Source organism: Oncorhynchus tshawytscha, linkage group LG10 (assembly GCF_018296145.1).
Source record: "Oncorhynchus tshawytscha isolate Ot180627B linkage group LG10, Otsh_v2.0, whole genome shotgun sequence".
Taxonomy (NCBI): domain Eukaryota; kingdom Metazoa; phylum Chordata; class Actinopteri; order Salmoniformes; family Salmonidae; genus Oncorhynchus; species Oncorhynchus tshawytscha.
Window position 1 is genome coordinate 55,221,021 of NC_056438.1, and position 18,289 is coordinate 55,239,309.

The 18,289-nt window shown below is 38.6% G+C and overlaps 1 protein-coding gene across 7 annotated transcripts in view; it reads left to right on the plus strand.

The window, feature by feature from the left end:
• The window catches only part of LOC112260455 (astrotactin-1), a 268,710-nt gene that overhangs the window by 240,343 nt on the left and 10,078 nt on the right, over window positions 1–18,289 (plus strand). The gene's annotated exons all lie outside the window — the stretch shown is intronic.

Consider the following 18,289-nt stretch of genomic DNA (forward strand, 5'->3'; position numbering starts at 1 on the left):
TGCAGCTCTGTGGGTATAACATTTGTTGACAATTTTGATACCTTCAGGAAACAAAGCTCATTATAAGGAGGATGGGATCCACCCAAATCATTTATGTTCCTGGATCTTTTCACAGCATTATAAGGCTGCGTTGAGACAATGACTTATCAATGACCCAAACCCAGCTCAGTTAATCCCTACCTGTCATGTGTGCTCGCTCTCCAGGCTGCTCGTTAGGGCGCACACCTGTCACCAGTATTAGGCACATAATGACATCACCTCCTTGATTACCTGCCCTATATATGTCACTCCTTTTGGTTTCTCCCCCAGTTCTTGGTGTGTTTGTTTATTTATTAAATGCATGCACTCCCTGAACATGCTTCCCGACTCTCAGCGTGCATCGTTACACTACCATTGTTTCTGAGTTGTCATAATTCTTCAGAAAACGTACATTATCCCAGTGGCGTTGGAAGACTCAATGTAAGTAATCAAATTGATATCCATCTAATTGCCCTGAATGCCTCTGCTGAGCCTACAGCTATTGTATGCTGTAATCATGTGCCTATGAACCACAGTTATACTGTTAGCACTGAGGCAGTGCGCCCTAGTAGGAAGTCCACTGTGTGCAGCTCACCCTGCACTAACATAAATAACATGAGCATATCTACTTCTGCTAAGCTTCCCAGTAAAGCAATGAAAACAATCAAGCATCCCAGAAACGTGTTGAAAATAGCTCACGTTAACATGTAGCTTAACTTCTTGTGGGACGGTAGTGTCCCACCTGGCTAACATCTGGTGAAATTGGAGAGCGCGAAATTCAAACTACTGAATTATAAATATTTAACTTTCATATTTAAAACTTAACTTGTTAATCCAGCCACTGTGCCATATTCCAAAAAGGCTTTATGGCGAAAGCACACCATGCGATTATCTGAGGACAGCGCCCCGCATACAAAACCATGAAAAACATATTTCAACCAGGCAGGTGCGACACGAAAGTCAGAAATAGCGATGTAATAAATGCCTTACCTTTGAGCTTCTTCTGTTGGCGCTCCAAAAGGTCCCAGTTACATCACAAATGGTCCTTTTGTTTGATAATGTCCTTTATATCCATAAAAACTCAGTTTAGCTGGCGCACTTCAGTCAATAATCCACCCAGTTTTCCTCCATCAAAATGCATGCAAAATGAATCCCAAACGTTACTAATAAACTTTTCCAAACAAGTCAAACTACGTTCATAATCAAACCTCAGGTACCCTAATACGTAAATAAACTATACAATTTAAGACGTAGAATCGTTAATGTCTTTACCGGAGAAAAATTTCCAAAGAACGCACTCTCATTCACGAGCTTGGAAACACTACAGCCAAAATCAGAGCCACCTAGAAAAACTACAATTTCTGGCTCATTTTTCCAAAAACCAGCCTGAAACTCTTTCTAATGACTGTTGACATCTAGTGGAAGCCTTAGGAACTGCAATCTGGGAAGGCTTACAGTAAAAGTGACAGCCATTGTAAATAGTGGTTAGGCAGCCATTGTAAATAGTGGTAGGCTGAAAAAACATTGGGATGGTTTGTGCTCGGGGTTTCGCCTGCCATATCAGTTCTGTTATACTCACAGACATAATTGTAACAGTTTTAGAACCTGGATAGAAAACTCTAAAGTTTATCAGTCAACCTACCAGGCTAGTTACAAACGCCACAGGCATGAAACCATCAACATGTATTGATCACATCTTTACTAATGCTGCAGAAATTTGCTTTAAAGCAGTATGCAAATCCATATAGTAACCATATCTAGGAACACCAACGTTCCAAAGACTGTTCCTAATATAGTGTATGAGGTCATACAAGAGGTTTTGTAGTGATTCCTATGTTGAAGAATATTTGTTGGTCTGTGAAGTGTAATGAGGAGCAACCAGGTGCTGCACTTGACACATTTATGAAATTGCTTGAGGGAGCGCGAAATTCAAACAATGAACGTGCCAATTGAAAGCAGACATCGCGCTGAACAAATACATACTGTTCCCAGATCAGTAGCTGCCTGGGAAGGGTGGGGGCGATGACGTCAAAGTTGACCCAACTTTTCTCTTGACAAGAGAGAGTTTGGGAGAAAGGCTGCCCTGAGAGTTCTGCTTTACATACAGACATAATTTAAACGGTTTTAGAAACTTTAGAGTGTTTTCTATTCAATAATTATTATTATATGCATATATTATCAATTTTGGAAAAAAATATTTTCAGTTTACTATGGGCACGCACTTCCTCCAAAGGGGGCAGTATTCAGCCATAAGCTCAAGAGGTTAAATGACTGTAAAAACGGTTGAATACCCGTGGATTGATGAGGAACTGAAAATGCTAGGGCTGAGAGGGATGAGGCAGAAGGAATGACAAATATGTCAGGCTACACAACCGATTGGCAAACGTACTGCAATTTGAGAAATGTGTCTAAACAAAATAAAAAATAAAGTATACTATGAAACAAAAATAAATTATATAAACAATAATAGTAAAAAGCTTTTTTTTTAAATAGATTTTTTTATTTATTGAATATTTGAAACGTACAATATACTTGCAGTGAAGCAGCTCAAAAACTACATCATACCAGTCATCCAACAGATTCCCATTCAGAGCGACACAGGCGCATCCAGGGTCAATGCCCTGCTTAAGGGCATGTTGACTGATCTACCACCAGGCCAGAAAACGTGAACCCGAACCCTCCAAGATCCCCCCACAGTTCCCCAATAGCTGTCCCGCAACCATTCGGGACCTCTCCCACAGTCCCCCCAGGAAGAAATGTATATATATATATATATATATATAATTAATTCCATCCCCCCCAAGAACCCCTCCAATGCATTAACAACCAAGAGAATGAACTAAAGAGAAAAAAAAGGAAAAGAAGAGAACAGCAAACAATAATGCTAATAATAATAATAATACATTTAAAACAAAGGACATCAAGAACAACTAAAATCATAACACCAATGCCAACTGTATATGTTTGCATGTCTGGCACTATAACATGAATGTATGTTTTCTTGTATGTGTTTATTTGAATGAGAATGTGTGTATATGCATTAGAGGTAGACCGATTACGATTTTTCAACACCGATACCGATTATTGGAGGGCCAAAAACCCGATAGCGATTAATCGGCCGATTTATATATAGATTTTTTTATATTGATTTTTTTTTAAATAATTACAACAATACTGAATTAACACTTATTTTAACTTAATATAAAACATCAATAAAATCAATTTAGCCTCAAATAAATAATGAAACATGTTCAATTTGGTTTAAATAATGCAAAAACAAAGTGTTGGGGGAGAAAGTAATGTGTGCCATGTAAAAAAGCTAACGTTTAAGTTCCTTGCACAGAACATGAGAATATATGAAAGTTGGTGGTTCCTTTTAACATGAGACTTCAATATTCCAAGGTAAGAGGTTTTAGGTTGTAGTTAATATAGTATTTATAGGACTATTTCTCTCTATACCATTTGTATTTCATATACCTTTGACTATTGGATGTTCTTATAGGCACTATATTTTTGCCAGTGTAACAGTATAGCTTCCGTCCCCCTCCTCAGACATCGACCACAGCCACACTCGAAGCATCGTTACCCATCGCTCCACAAAAGCCGCGGCCCTTGCAGCGCAAGGGGAATAACTACTCCAAATCTAAAAGCGAGTGACGTTTGAAACAGTATTAGCGCACACCCAGCTAACTAGCTAGCTATTTCACATTGGTTACACCAGCCATTAGGCTGATAGGCTTGAAGTCATAAACAGCGCTGTGCTTGCGAAGAGCTGCTGGCAAAACGCACAAAAGAGCTGTTTGAATGAATGATTACGGGCCTACTGGTGCTCAGTCAGACTGCGCTATCAAATCAGACTTAATTATAACATAATAACACACATAAATACGAGCCTTTGGTCATTAATATGATCGATTCCGGAAACGATCATTTAGAAAACAAAACGTTCCGTATTCTATCTAACGGGTGGCATCCCTAAGTCTAAATATTCTTGTTACATTGCACAACCTTCAATGTATGTCATAATTACGTACAATTCTGGTAAATTAGTTTGCAATGAGCCAGGCAGCCCAAACTGTTGCATATACCCTGACTCTGCGTGCAATGAATGCAAGACAAATGACACAATTTCACCTGGTTAGTATTGCCTGCTAAACTTGATTAGTAGTTATAACTAGTGATTATGATTGTTTGTTTTCTATAAGATAAGTTTAATAATAGCTAGCAATTTACTTTGGCTTCTACTGCATTCGCGTAATAGGCAGGCTACTCGTGGAGTGCAATGGTTAGAGCGTTGGACTAGTTAACTGTGCGGTTGCAAGATTGGAACCCCTGAGCTGACAATGTGAAAATCTGTCGTTTTGCCCCTGAGCAAGGCAGTTAACCCACAGTTCCGAGGCAGTCATTGAAAATAAGAATGTGTTCTTTACTGACTTGCCTAGTTAAATAAAAGGTATAAAAAATAATAATAATAATCGGAAATCGGTGCCCAAAAATACAGATTTCCGATTGTTATGAAAACTTGAAATCGGCCCTAATTAATCGGCCATTCTGATTAATCGGTCGACCTCTAATATGCATGTGTTCAAACACCTGCACGGCATCAGCCTCAGGCAAACCGGCATTAGTTGTAAAAACACTGCCACTTGGTGTCATTCAAATGTACTTTTTATTGTTTTATTTTGACTTTATTTGTTTTAAATTTGACCATTCTATCTCCCACACAGCAACTCTACTCCCACTTGTCTCCAATTCCACATACCAACCCTCAGCTTCCCTCAGCCCATCCCATCTATCTCTGCTGGCCACTCACTTTGGGTTTCTACACAACACATATTTCAACTATGCTGTGATGTTTAATGCACAATTTCAATCTGTCTAATCGAATAGAATCCACACTTTGTGAGTTGAAGATAAATACTTTTACTAAGAGTATTAGTAATTGACTGACCCGGTCTCTCCAGATCTCCTAACAGTGCTATCTCTAGGGTCAATTTTAGATCAATGGTATGCATTGTCAGCCATTCTTGAACCCGAGACCAGAAACAGGCTACCTGAGGGCAATAGCAAAAGAAATGGTCTATTGATTCGGTATCCTCACAACAAAATCTGCAGTGTTTCAATGATTTTATGCCCCAAATATTCAACATTTTGTTGGTGGCAAGAATTCTATATAATAATTTTAGCTGAAAAGCACAAAGTCTTGAATCTTGCGTTGTTTTATATATCAACTTATAGACCCTGTACCATGGAATCGGTACATCAAAAATCTCTTCCCAACTATTTTGCAATCTATATGGCACAGTTGTCAACATTCTGGTCCTCAAATGAAACTGGTATACTTTCCTATTTATGCTATTTTTAATTCCTCCGCCAGTTTTGATCCTTTACATTTGGCAGACAGACCAGTTCCCTATCTCTTGCTGCCACCTGCCTCCTCCATTTTTGGGGTAATGCTGTAATCAATTGGTTGTATTCTTGGATTGAGCAGACATTTCTGTACAATTCTGATAACTCCATGAAAGACATAACTCTACCATTCTAATTTACAATATCATTTAAGAACAAAATACCCTTTTCAAACATCTTTCCTATAAATACAGGTATTTTATCAACCAGCACATTTGAGTTCAGCCATAATATTTGCTGTAATATTTGTTCTATCTTTTCAGGGGGGTGAAATCAAAATTGTAGCCAGCTCTGCAATGCTTGTTTGAAAAAGAGAGATACTTTGAAAAAAGTATAATATTCAATCAATCAAAAATTAGACATGGCAATCTGCAAAAAGGTCATTTTTAAACAATGGATGAGCTTTTCTTAGTAATCTACCTGAGAACCATTTAGGGTTCAAATAAAAGTGTTGAATGAGTGAAGCTTTTAGAGAGCGGTTTAGTTATTTTATATTTAATAATCTTAACCCACCCTATTCATTATATAGATGTGCACGTTTTATTTAGTCTGGTTTAGCGTCCCAGATAAAGCGAAATATTTTTGGCTCATATGATTTGAAAAATTAATCATCAGGAGTAGGCAGTGCCATAAGTGAGTAAACTGAGATGACTAAGGAGTTTATCAGGGAAATTATTCCATAAATAGACAGGTATTTACCTCTCCATGGTTGCAGGAATTTGTCTATTTTTCCACATTTTCTATTGAAATTCATTGGAGAGCTTATTTATATATTTTGTGATATGAATACCGAGTAGGTCTACCTCACCATCAGCCCAATTTATAGGTAAACTGCAGGGTAATGTAAAAGTTGTATTTTTTAAGGATCCAATACGTAATATTGTACACTTATCATAATTAGGGTTTAGTCCAGAGAGTACAGAAAAGTTATCTAGATCTTCAATGAGCCATTGCAGGGATCTAGCTTGCGGACGTAATATAAAACTTAAGTCATCGGCATACATGGACACCTTTTTGTTTTTCAGCCTTGGATTTCTAATGCTCTTAATGTTGTTATTGGATCTGATTTTAATAGCTAGCATTTCGATGGCCATAACAAATAGGTATGGTGACTGCGGGACACCCTTGTTTAACTCTTCTTGACAATTCAAAACTCCGTGAGAAGTAGCCATTATTTACTATTTTGCACCTGGTGTTGCTATACATTATTTTTACCCATTTTATAAGAAAATTAACAAAATTGAAAAATCCAGTTATTTATAAATATAATCCATTCCTAGTTTAGCAACTGCCTTTTCAAAATCGGCTATAAACACCATTCCTGGCTTCTCATGCGTTTCATGATTATTATTACTATTATTTCTAGTAGTTGTCATATATTATCTCAATGTATCGTCCATGTAAAAAAAAACTGTCTGATCAGGATGAACAATACCGGTAAAACCCTTTTAATTCTGAGTGCTATGCATTTTGCTAGTATTTTTGCATCACAACTTTGAAGTGTAAGGGGCCTCCAGTTTTTTTTAGATAGAATGGGTCTTTATATTTGCCATCGGTCTTGTTTTAATAATAGAGAAATCAGATCTTCCTGCTTAGTACCTGACAGACTACCATTTCTATAGGAGTAGTTAAAACAATCTAACAATGGAGCTTTTAGTATATCAAAAAATATTTGCTATATCTCTACTGGTATGCCATCAAACCCTGGGGTTTTTCCAGACTGAAAAGATTTAATAGCTTCAGTTGTTCCTCTGTAATTTGGCCTTCGCAATGATCTTTCTGTACATTTGTTAAATTTCCATTTTTTATATTATTTGGAATTAATTCCTTTCCATAATCTTCATTCTGTGGAAAAGGATGAGATGGAAAAGAGATCATCTACCTGAAATAATTTGCTTCCTCTTTTAGAATATCATCCGGAGAATCATAGATGAATCCGTCTTCAGTAATGAGTTTCTGCAAATAATTTTTGTTAGCGTTCCTGTATTGGCGATTCAGGGAGAATTTTGTGCATTTTTCTCCATATTCCATCCAGTTTGCTTTATTTTTGTAATAGATTACATTAGATCGTTCTTGAATAAGTTCCTCAAGTTATTTTTGTTTTTCCTCTAACTTATTTTGTATCATATTTATTGCTATCTACCTGTACTATTAGTTCATGGATTTCCCTTGTTAGTCTTGTCTCTTTAGACAGAAACAGATTTTTTTATTATTGATGAATATTGAATTGAATGACCCCTGAAGGTACATTTAAAGGTATCCCAAACAATAAGGGGATTTTCTGAACTTATATTATACTGGAAAATTTCAGTTATAAATTATTTTGTCTTAGTTAAAAATAAGTTGTCCTCCAGTAAACTTTGATTACATTTCTAATATCCCCGTCCATGTGGAAAATCTATAGGAGTTAGATTAGATGATGATCCGATCGCATTCTGTCTCCTATTAAAACATTTTAAACTTTTGATTCAAGAGAGAAAGAGACAAGAAAGTAGTCAAGACAACTAGCTTGATTAAGTCTCCTCCATGTATATCTCACTAGGTCGGGTTTTTTTAGTCTCCAAATATCCACAATGTGTCCATAATATTTGTGATTTCCTTAAGGGCACGGTGATAGTTTGTAGAGCAATTACCTTTACGGTCCATTGAGGTACTTAACACTGTTATAGTCCTACCATAATGATTAGGTCATTTGTTGCCCTTAAGTTCAATAAATTGGTACAAATGTTTTCGAAGAAGTGTGGATCATCCTGATTTGAACCATATAGAATAATGAGCCAAATCTCTTTAGTCCACTTTCATATTCAAAAGGATCTACTTTCCTTGTGAATCATTCCTGACTATTTGCACATTCAGGTCCAAATTTTTGTTAATTAATATCATCACACCCTTTGAGTTCCTTTGTCCATGACAGAAAATTATTTCACCACCCCATTCCTTTTTCCATGCAATTTAATCTAAGGATGTGGTGTGAGTTTCCTGTAAACAGTATATGTTATATTCCTTTTCTTTTAGTGATGTAAAGACTGACCTTCTTTTTTATAATCTGCTAAACCATTAGTTATAACTGGCTATACTTATTTCACCCCTTACATACAGTATATAAACTTGTAGACAAATACATACAAAAGATAGACAAACAATAAACACATTAAATTATAAAACAGTTCTCAACAATAGAGAGAGAAAAGTGAGAGAAGAGAGCGAGATCAAGTGTGTGTGTGTATGTATAAGTCCGTATGTGTAAGCAAGCATGTAATTGAGTACGTTTGTGTTCATATCCACTTCATAATGTTCAGATATTTTTACAGTTCCCATACCTTCTTTTTTTCGTAACCAGAAGTCCCTGTAGAATTTAGTACAGCCACGGTTTTATGGAGCTGTCTTGGAATAGCTGTCCATCTATAAAGAGTTTGTCCACAATGATAAAGGCACGCTTACCATTCTCCCTTTGTTGTCTTTGTACCAGATACAGTCTCTTACGTTTGTTTATCTCCCTTGGAAATTGGTCATTGAGACCGAATTTGGTCCCTTAAATGAAATGCTGGGCAGAAAGTAGTGGTGCAACAAATCGCAAAACTCATGGTACGGATCGGATCACAGTTTTGAGTCACGGATCGGATAATTTTTTGGATCAGCAAAGAAAGAAATGAGACAAATATAACTTTGCTTTCCATTTATTACTGAAATAACACTTAAAGCAAGGAACTTTTCAATGTTTAAATAAAGTATAAAAATAAAATATTACATTCTCAATTAAATTAAATTGCAATATGAGGCATGATACAGTCTTACTTTGAACAATAGTGAATGAAAAAATTGCTACAGCCAGGTAGCATCTTGCCATCAATGGCAATGTGAGGGTATTTACTCATTGCTTTTCCACCATGCCAGTGGACCACCATCCATTGGAATGCTGCTTGTTGGCTTGTAGGATGCCGCCTCCTCTTTGATGGTGTTGGCAAATGTTTTCCTGTGTCCTTGCTCGCAAAGGTCTCTCCGAAAAGCTCCTTCATGGCCAAATTATTTTGTGGAGGAGATGCCTCTGAGTCTGCTCCTGTCGGCTCTGTGGCTTGACCCTGCAGAAAAAATGACATTATCTATTAAACGAATTATTTATTTTCATATTTCATCGAACAATAATTGTGGCAATAACATTTAATAAAAGCCATTATTATTCCAAATCAAAAATTGAGGATTCTAATAGCAATAGAATAGACTAAGATTAGACAGTATATTTATTATTTAAGTAATTCACTCATATTAATTTTTTTACCTCTTCAGTGGCCACAATCTCAGTTGTGAGATCACTGTTTGTCCTCCGGCGTAGGGCAGGGTCTAGGTGAGACATCTCTAGTGATGATGCTGTCTTCCTCACTTGGGGCCATGGATTGTAGAATCCTTGTTTTCAGAGGTAGGATCATGGACACAGACGGTGCAGTTTCAGTGCTTAATTTTGATATTTTCCTGTTCATTAAGATCGGGTGCGCGAGCATGGCTCAAGCACTTTCACCATAATTTTAAACCCTTTGTTTTCCACAACAGACTATGGCCTCATGTCTGCAGTGATACACATCTCAATAAATTTGGTGATGGCTTTAGCAAAGGGCTGCTTAAAACCTCTTGATCCTACTTGAGACGCAGACGTCCCAACTAGAGCTCTGGAAATGCAAATGCGCTACGCTAAACGCTAATAGTATTAGTTAAAACGCAAACGTTCATTAAAATACACATGCTTGGTATTGAATTAAAGCTACACTCGTTGTGAATCCAGGCACCAAGTCAGATTTTTAAAATGCTTTTCGGTGAAAGCATGAGAAGCTATTATCTGATAGCATGTAACACCCCAAAAGACCCGTAGGGGATGTAAACAAAAGAATTAGCATAGTCGGCGCTACACAAACCGCACAATAAAATATAAAACATTCATTACCTTTGACCATCTTCTTTCTTGGCACTCCTTGATGTCCCATAATCAATACTGGGTCTTTTTTTCGATTAAATCGGTCCATATATAGCCTAGATATCGATCTATGAAAACTGTGTGATAAACGGAAAAAAATAGCGTTTCATAACGTAACGTCATTTTTTTAAAGTTAAAAAGTCGACGATAAACTTTCACAAAACACTTCGAAATACCTTTCTAATGCAACTTTAGGTATTACTACACGTTAATAAGCTATAAAAATCATCAGGAGGCGATGTAAATTCGATAGCTGGTCGTCTGGAAAAAATGTCCGGAAAAACACTGAGCCGATGCATCAAGTTGGTGGTCGGAGGGAATCGGTTCCCTTTGGTCGGATCTACCAAGAATCAAATCAGAATCAAATTAGAAGACTCTATACATCCTGTGGAAGCTGTAGGTACTGCAACCTCGGCCTCATTTAATACGGTTCACCTTTAACAATGGGTTGAAGTAGCGCATGGATATTTTTTTCCATCTCCAGTGATCAGATTTTCCTGCGCTTTTCGATGAAACAGACGTTCTGTTATAGTCACAGCCGTGATTTAAACAGTTTTAGGAACGTCTGAGTGTTTTCTATCCACACATACTAATCATATGCATATACTATATTCCTGGCATGAGTAGCAGGACGCCAAAATGTTGCGCGATTTTTAACAGAATGTTCGAAAAAGTAGGGGGTCGGCTTAAGAGGTAAAGAAGTTGTCTCTCTGACACTCCAGGGTGATGACACTTTAAAAATGTGGCCATGCTCGATGTTTTTCCATGATCATTCGGCCTTCTTATGGCACAATGCCTACACAACGTAACGGTGTTGTCCACAACCCTTCTTTCGTCATAATATTTGACAGGGAAGCCAAAATGCTCCCATTTGTGAGACTTAAATGAAGCGGGAGGCTTTTCCAGTTCTTCACCTCCTCTGCTAGCCTTGGCTGTCACTGCTCTTTGGTCCTTGCTTTTTGCAACGCGAGCATCCAGGATTGATTTGTTGGGATTCAACATGCCCCGTTCACGTGGACAGTACAAACAACTGCATTCTTCACATAATCAAGTCAAGCTTAAGGCTTTGGAGTAAACACAGGACACATCTGTCTTGTCTTTATCTTTTCACTGCAACTCTGCATCGAGATTTAGGGAATTATTACTTCAAAAAGTAACAGCAGCAGAAAAAATGTATTTCACACTTTGATGGTTAAACTTTGCAATTGATCCACGGTTTACATGCGTGCCGAACGGTGGGGGCTGATCTGTACGGATCAGGGATCAACTACGGTCCATTACACCATGAGCAAAAGGCAAAGTCAGATCCATCATTCATTGATTCAGATGGCTCATTCATCACAAAACCCACTTATATTGCCAATTACTTTAATGATTTTTTCATTGGCAAGATTTGGAAACTTATGCATGACATACCAGCAACAAATGCTGACACTACACATGGCCATGCTATAACAGCTCAAATTACGAAAGGCAAGCATTGGGGCGGCAGGGTAGCCTAGTGGTTAGAGCGTTGGACTAGTAACCAAAAGGTTGCACGTTGAAATCCCCGAGCTGACAAGGTACAAATCTGTCGCTCTACCCCTGAACAAGGCAGTTAACCCACTGTTCATAGGCCGTCATTGAAAATAAGAATTTGTTCTTAACTGACTTGCCTAGTTAAATAAAGGTATTAAAAAAAAAAAGAATTCTGTAAAGTGTGTCTGGAAGCGGTGAAAAAAAGACAAGCCACCAGGGTCTGACAACTTGGATGGAAGAATACTGAGAATAATAGCAGCTGATATTGCCACTTCAATTTGCCATTTCTTCAATCTAAGCCTACTAGTGTGTGCGTGCCCTCAGGCCTGGAGGGAAGCAAAAGTAATTCCGCTAGCCAAGAAAAGTAAAGCCCTCTTTACTGGCTCAAATAGCTGACCAATCAGCCTGTTACCAACCCTCAGTACACTTTTAGAAAAAATAGTGTTTGACCAGATACAATGCTATTTTACTGTAAACAAATTGACAACAGACTTTCAGCACGCTTACAAGGATGGACATTCAACAAGCACGGTGCTTACACACATGGCTGAGAAATTGGTGATAAAAAGATTGTGGGAGATGTTTTGTTAGACTTCAGTGAGGCTTTTGACATTATCGATCATAGTCTGCTGATGGAAAAATGTGTTATTGCGTTACATCCCCTGCTATATTGTGGATAAAGAGTTACCTGTCTAACAGAACACAGATGGTGTTCTTTAATGGCAGCCTCTCCAACATAATCCAGATGGAATTCCCCAGGGCAGCTGTCTAGGCACTTACTTTCTCCAATCTTTACTAATGACATGCCACACTTAATGTGTTGTGGAAAGTGTTATGAAATGTAATGTCCTGTAATAATACAAATGTGTAACTGTCTTAATGTTGCTGGACCCCAGGAATGGGGATCCTTAATAAATACATATACAAATACAAATCTTTACATAATTTTGCTTCTGGTCAGTTTCCTTGTTGGCAGGCTATTCATCTAAGTTGTTACAGGTGTCTTCAGTTATTTTCCAAATGTTTCCTTTATTCATTGAATTTCTCTATGCCTGTGCTGTACAGTTAGCAAAGCACTTAATTATTTCTTCAGAATATCTGAACTTTATCACAAAATATATCAGGTTCAGCTTTGGTAATTCAAAAATGCAATTTCAGCTCTTTACGTTCCAAAAAGGAAACTGAATTTCACAAAACTTAAGTTCGCTTATTGTCTTGAGACCAAACAGTAACCTACCTCAGTGTCTTATTGGTCAAGATGTATTGTACGGTGCATTCAGGAAGTATTAAGACCCCTTAACTTTTTCCACATTTTGTTACTTTACAGCCTTTATTCAAAAATGTGTTATCGTTTTTTTCGCCTCATCAATCCACACACTGACAAACATTTTTTACAATTTACCCTTTACTCAGTCCTTGGTTGAATAATATTTGGCAGCGATTGAGTCTTCTTGGGTATGACTCTACAAGCTTGGCAAACCTGCATTTGGGGAGTTTCTACCATATTTCTCTCCTGGTCCTCTCAAGCTCTATCAGGTTGGGTGGGGAGTGTTGCTGCACAGCTATTTTCAGGTCTCTCCAGAGAGGATCTAGTTTGGGCTCTGGCTGGACCACTCAAGGACATTCAGAGACTTGTCCCGAAGCTCCTACTGTGTTGTCTTGGCTGTGTGCTTAGGGTTGTTGTCCTGTTGGAAGATGAACCTTTACCCCAGTCTGAGGTCCTGAGTGTTCTGGAGCAGGTATCAAGTATCTCTCTGTACTTAGCTCCGGTCATCTTTTCCTCTATCCTGACTAGTCTACCAGTCCCTGCCGCTGAAAAAATGACACTGGCCAAATCCAGACAACGCTGGGTCAATTGTGCACCACCATATGGGACTCCCAATCACGGCCGGTCGGGTTACAGCCTTGATTCAAACCAGATTGTCTGTTGTGACACCTCAAGCACTGAGATGCAGTGCAATAGACCACTGCGCCACTCGGGAGTTAATACTTGGTGGAAGGACCTTTGGCAGCCCTTACAGCTGTGAATCATTTTGAATAAGATTCTCAACTCTTAGGGCAACATGTCACAAAGCGGTGTACATATACCAGCCTAAAACCCCAAAGAGCAAGCAAAGCAGATGCGAATGCACGTTAAATTTGGTTCAGAATCATTGAAGGACAGCAATATTAAAACCTTGTCTCTTTCAATACAGAGGATCAACAACATTGTATTCACTCCACATTTCTGGTAAACATTATCATTGGGAGAAAGAAGAGGGGTATAAAGAGGTAGAGAGGTAAAGAGAGAGAGATAGAGATGAGGATTAAAGAATAGAGGTAGAAAGAGAGGGGATGGAGAGTGACATAATGAGGGTGAAAGACGTGGAGAGAGAGAGAACTGACAGACGGGAATGCAATTGACTTACAGTTGAAGTCGGAAGTTTACATACACCTTAGCCAAATCAAATCAAATCAAATCAAATTTTATTTGTCACATACACATGGTTAGCAGATGTTAATGCGAGTGTAGCGAAATGCTTGTGCTTCTAGTTCCGACAATGCAGTAATAACCAACGAGTAATCTAACTAACAATTCCAAAACTACTGTCTTATACACAGTGTAAGGGGATAAAGAATATGTACATAAGGATATATGAATGAGTGATGGTACAGAGCAGCATAGGCAAGATACAGTAGATGGTATCGAGTACAGTATATACATATGAGATGAGTATGTAAACAAAGTGGCATAGTTAAAGTGGCTAGTGATACATGTATTACATAAGGATACAGTCGATGATATAGAGTACAGTATATACGTATGCATATGAGATGAATAATGTAGGGTAAGTAACATTATATAAGGTAACATTGTTTAAAGTGGCTAGTGATATATTTACATCATTTCCCATCAATTCCCATTATTAAAGTGGCTGGAGTTGAGTCAGTGTCAGTGTGTTGGCAGCAGCCACTCAATGTTAGTGGTGGCTGTTTAACAGTCTGATGGCCTTGAGATAGAAGCTGTTTTTCAGTCTCTCGGTCACAGCTTTGATGCACCTGTACTGACCTCGCCTTCTGGATGATAGCGGGGTGAACAGGCAGTGGCTCGGGTGGTTGATGTCCTTGATGATCTTTATGGCCTTCCTTTAACATCGGGTGGTGTAGGTGTCCTGGAGGGCAGGTAGTTTGCCCCCGGTGATGCGTTGTGCAGACCTCACTACCCTCTGGAGAGCCTTACGGTTGAGGGCGGAGCAGTTGCCGTACCAGGCGGTGATACAGCCCGCCAGGATGCTCTCGATTGTGCATCTGTAGAAGTTTGTGAGTGCTTTTGGTGACAAGCCGAATTTCTTCAGCCTCCTGAGGTTGAAGAGGCGCTGCTGCGCCTTCTTCACGATGCTGTCTGTGTGAGTGGACCAATTCAGTTTGTCTGTGATGTGTATGCCGAGGAACTTAAAACTTGCTACCCTCTCCACTACTGTTCCATTGATGTGGATAGGGGGGTGTTCCCTCTGCTGTTTCCTGAAGTCCACAATCATCTCCTTAGTTTTGTTGACGTTGACGAAATACATTTAAACTCAGTTTTTCACAATTCCTGTCTTTTAATCCTAGTAAAAAGTCCCTGTCTTCGGTCAGTTAGGATCACCACTTTATTTAAAGAATGTGAAAGTGTCAGAATAATAGTAGAGAGAATGAATTATTTCAGCATTTATTTCTTTCATCACATTCCCAGTGGGTCAGAAGTTTACATACACTCAATTAGTATTTGGTAGCATTGCCTTTAAATTGTTTAACTTGGGTCAAACGTTTCAGGTAGCCTTCCACAAGCTTCCCACAATAAGTTGGGTGATTTTTTTTCCTCCTCCTGATAGAGCTGGTGTAACTGAGTCAGGTTTATAGGCCTCCTTGCTCGCACATGCTTTTTCAGTTCTGCCAACAAATTTTCTATAGGATTGAGGTCAGGGGTTTGATGGCACTCCAATACCTTGACTTTGTTGTCCTTAAGCCATTTTGCCACAACTTTGGCAGTATGGTTGTGGTCATTGTCCATTTGGAAGACCCATTTGTGACCAAGCTTTAACATCCTGATGTCTTGAGATGTTGCTTCAATATATCCACATAATTTCCTTCCACATGTTACCATCTATTTTGTGAAGTGCACCAGTCCCTCTTGCAGCAAAGCACCCCCACAACATGATGCTGCCACCCCCGTGCTTGAGATGGTGTTCTTCGGCTTGCAAGCCTCCCCCTTTTTCCTACAAACATAAAAATGGTCATTACGGCCAAACAGTTCTATTTCTCCAAAAAAGTATGATCTTTGTCCCCATGTGCAGTTGCAAACCATAGTCTGGCTTTTTATGGCGGTTTTGGAGCAGTGGCTTCTTCCTTGCTGAGCGGCCTTTCAGGTTATGTCGATATAGGACTTGTTTTACTGTGGATATAGACACTTTTGTACATGTTTCCTCCAGCATCTTCACAAGGTCCTTTGCTGTTGTTCTGTGATTGATTTGCACTTTTCGCACCAAAGTACATTCAACTCTAGGAGACAGAACGCATCTCCTTCCTGAGCGGTATGACGGCTGCGTGGTCCCATGGTGTTTATACTTGCGTACTATTGTTTGTACAGATGAACGTGTTACCTTCAGGCATGTTACCTTGTTGGAAGAACTAAGTAGATGTCCTAACCGGCTTGCCAAAACTATGGTTTGTTAACAAGAAATTTGTGGAGTGGTTGAAAAACAAGGTTGGAGTCATTAAAACTTGTTTTTCAGCCGCTCCACAAATTTCTTGTTCCCAAACTATAGTTTTGGCATGTCAGTTAGGACATCTACTTTGTGCATGATACAAGTAATTTTTCCAACAATTGTTTTCAGACAGATTATTTCACTTATAATTCACTACCACAATTCCAGTGGGTCAGAAGTTTACATACACTAAGTTGACTGTGCCTTTAAACAGCTTGGAAAATTCAAGAAAATTATGGCTTTAGAAGCTTCTGGTAGGCTAATTGACATAATTCGAGTCAATTGGAGGTGTACCTGTGGATGTATTTCAAGGCCTACTGTCAAACTATGTGCCTCTTTGCTTGACATCATGGGAAAATCAAAAGAAATCAGCCAAGACCTAAAACAAAATTGTGTAGCACTCCACAAGCACTGGGGTGGCAGCATCATGTTGTGGGGGTGCTTTGCTGCAGGAGGGACTGGTGCACTTCACAAAGTAGATGGCATAATGAGGTAGGAAAGTTATGTGGATATATTGAAGCAACGTCTCAAGACATCAGTCAGGAAGTTAAAGATTAGTCGCAAATAGGTCTTCCAAATGGACAATGACCCCAAGCATACTTCCACAGTTGTGGCAGAATGGCCTAAGGACAATAAAGTCAAGGTATTGGAGTGGCCATCACACAGCCCTGACCTCAATCCTATAGAACAATTTAAAGGCAATGCTACCACATACTAATTGAGTGTTTTATAAACTGACAAAGCATGTGCGAGCAAGGAGGCCTACAAACCTGACTCAGTTACACAAGCTCTGTCAGGACGAATGGGCCAAACTTTACCCAATTTATTGTGGGAAGCTTGTGGAAGGCAAACTGAAACGTTGACCCAATTTAAAGGCAATGCTACCAAATACTGATTGAGTGTATGTTAACTTCTGACTAAGTGGGAATTTGATGAAAGAAATAAATGCTGAAATAAATCATTCTCTAGTATTACTCTGGCATTTCACATTCTTAAAATAAAGTGGTGATCCTAACTGACCTAAGACGGGGAATTCTTACTTGGATTAAACTTCAGGAATTGTGAAAAACCGAGTTTAAATGTATTTGTCCAAGGTGTATGTAAACTTCTGACTTCAACTGTATGTACATAAAAAACATTTTTAAAACAGTCTATTTTACAATTGTATTTTTTGTTTTTAACTCTTGTCCTTCCTCTACCCTCAACCTCTCCCATATGTATGATGTTCTTCCAGTTTGATTTGCCATGTCTTTCATGCTGTGCTCTTTTCAAAAAAAGTTATTGACCTGTGTGTTTTACAAACACAGCATGTTTTACATTAGTTATCTTGTTATTAGTTATTAGTCCCAGCCTTCAGCTCCATTCAAACCCTCCCATCAATCTCTTAACACCATCCACATTGGATTTCTATTTGCCATTTATTTTTCAACTGTTCTGTGATGTTTCACAACATTTCCCGAACCTTTCTATTTCCATTTGTTCCTACAGGTTGTAAATTGAAAATAAACATTTAGCTAAAAGTATTATATTATTGATCGATTGACTATGACTTTTCAGATCGCCCAGTAGTGATAACAAATTATCTAATGATTCTGCCTCTTTGCAGCAAAATCTGAAGAACTGGGAAGGTTGTATCCCCCATATAAATAGCATTCTA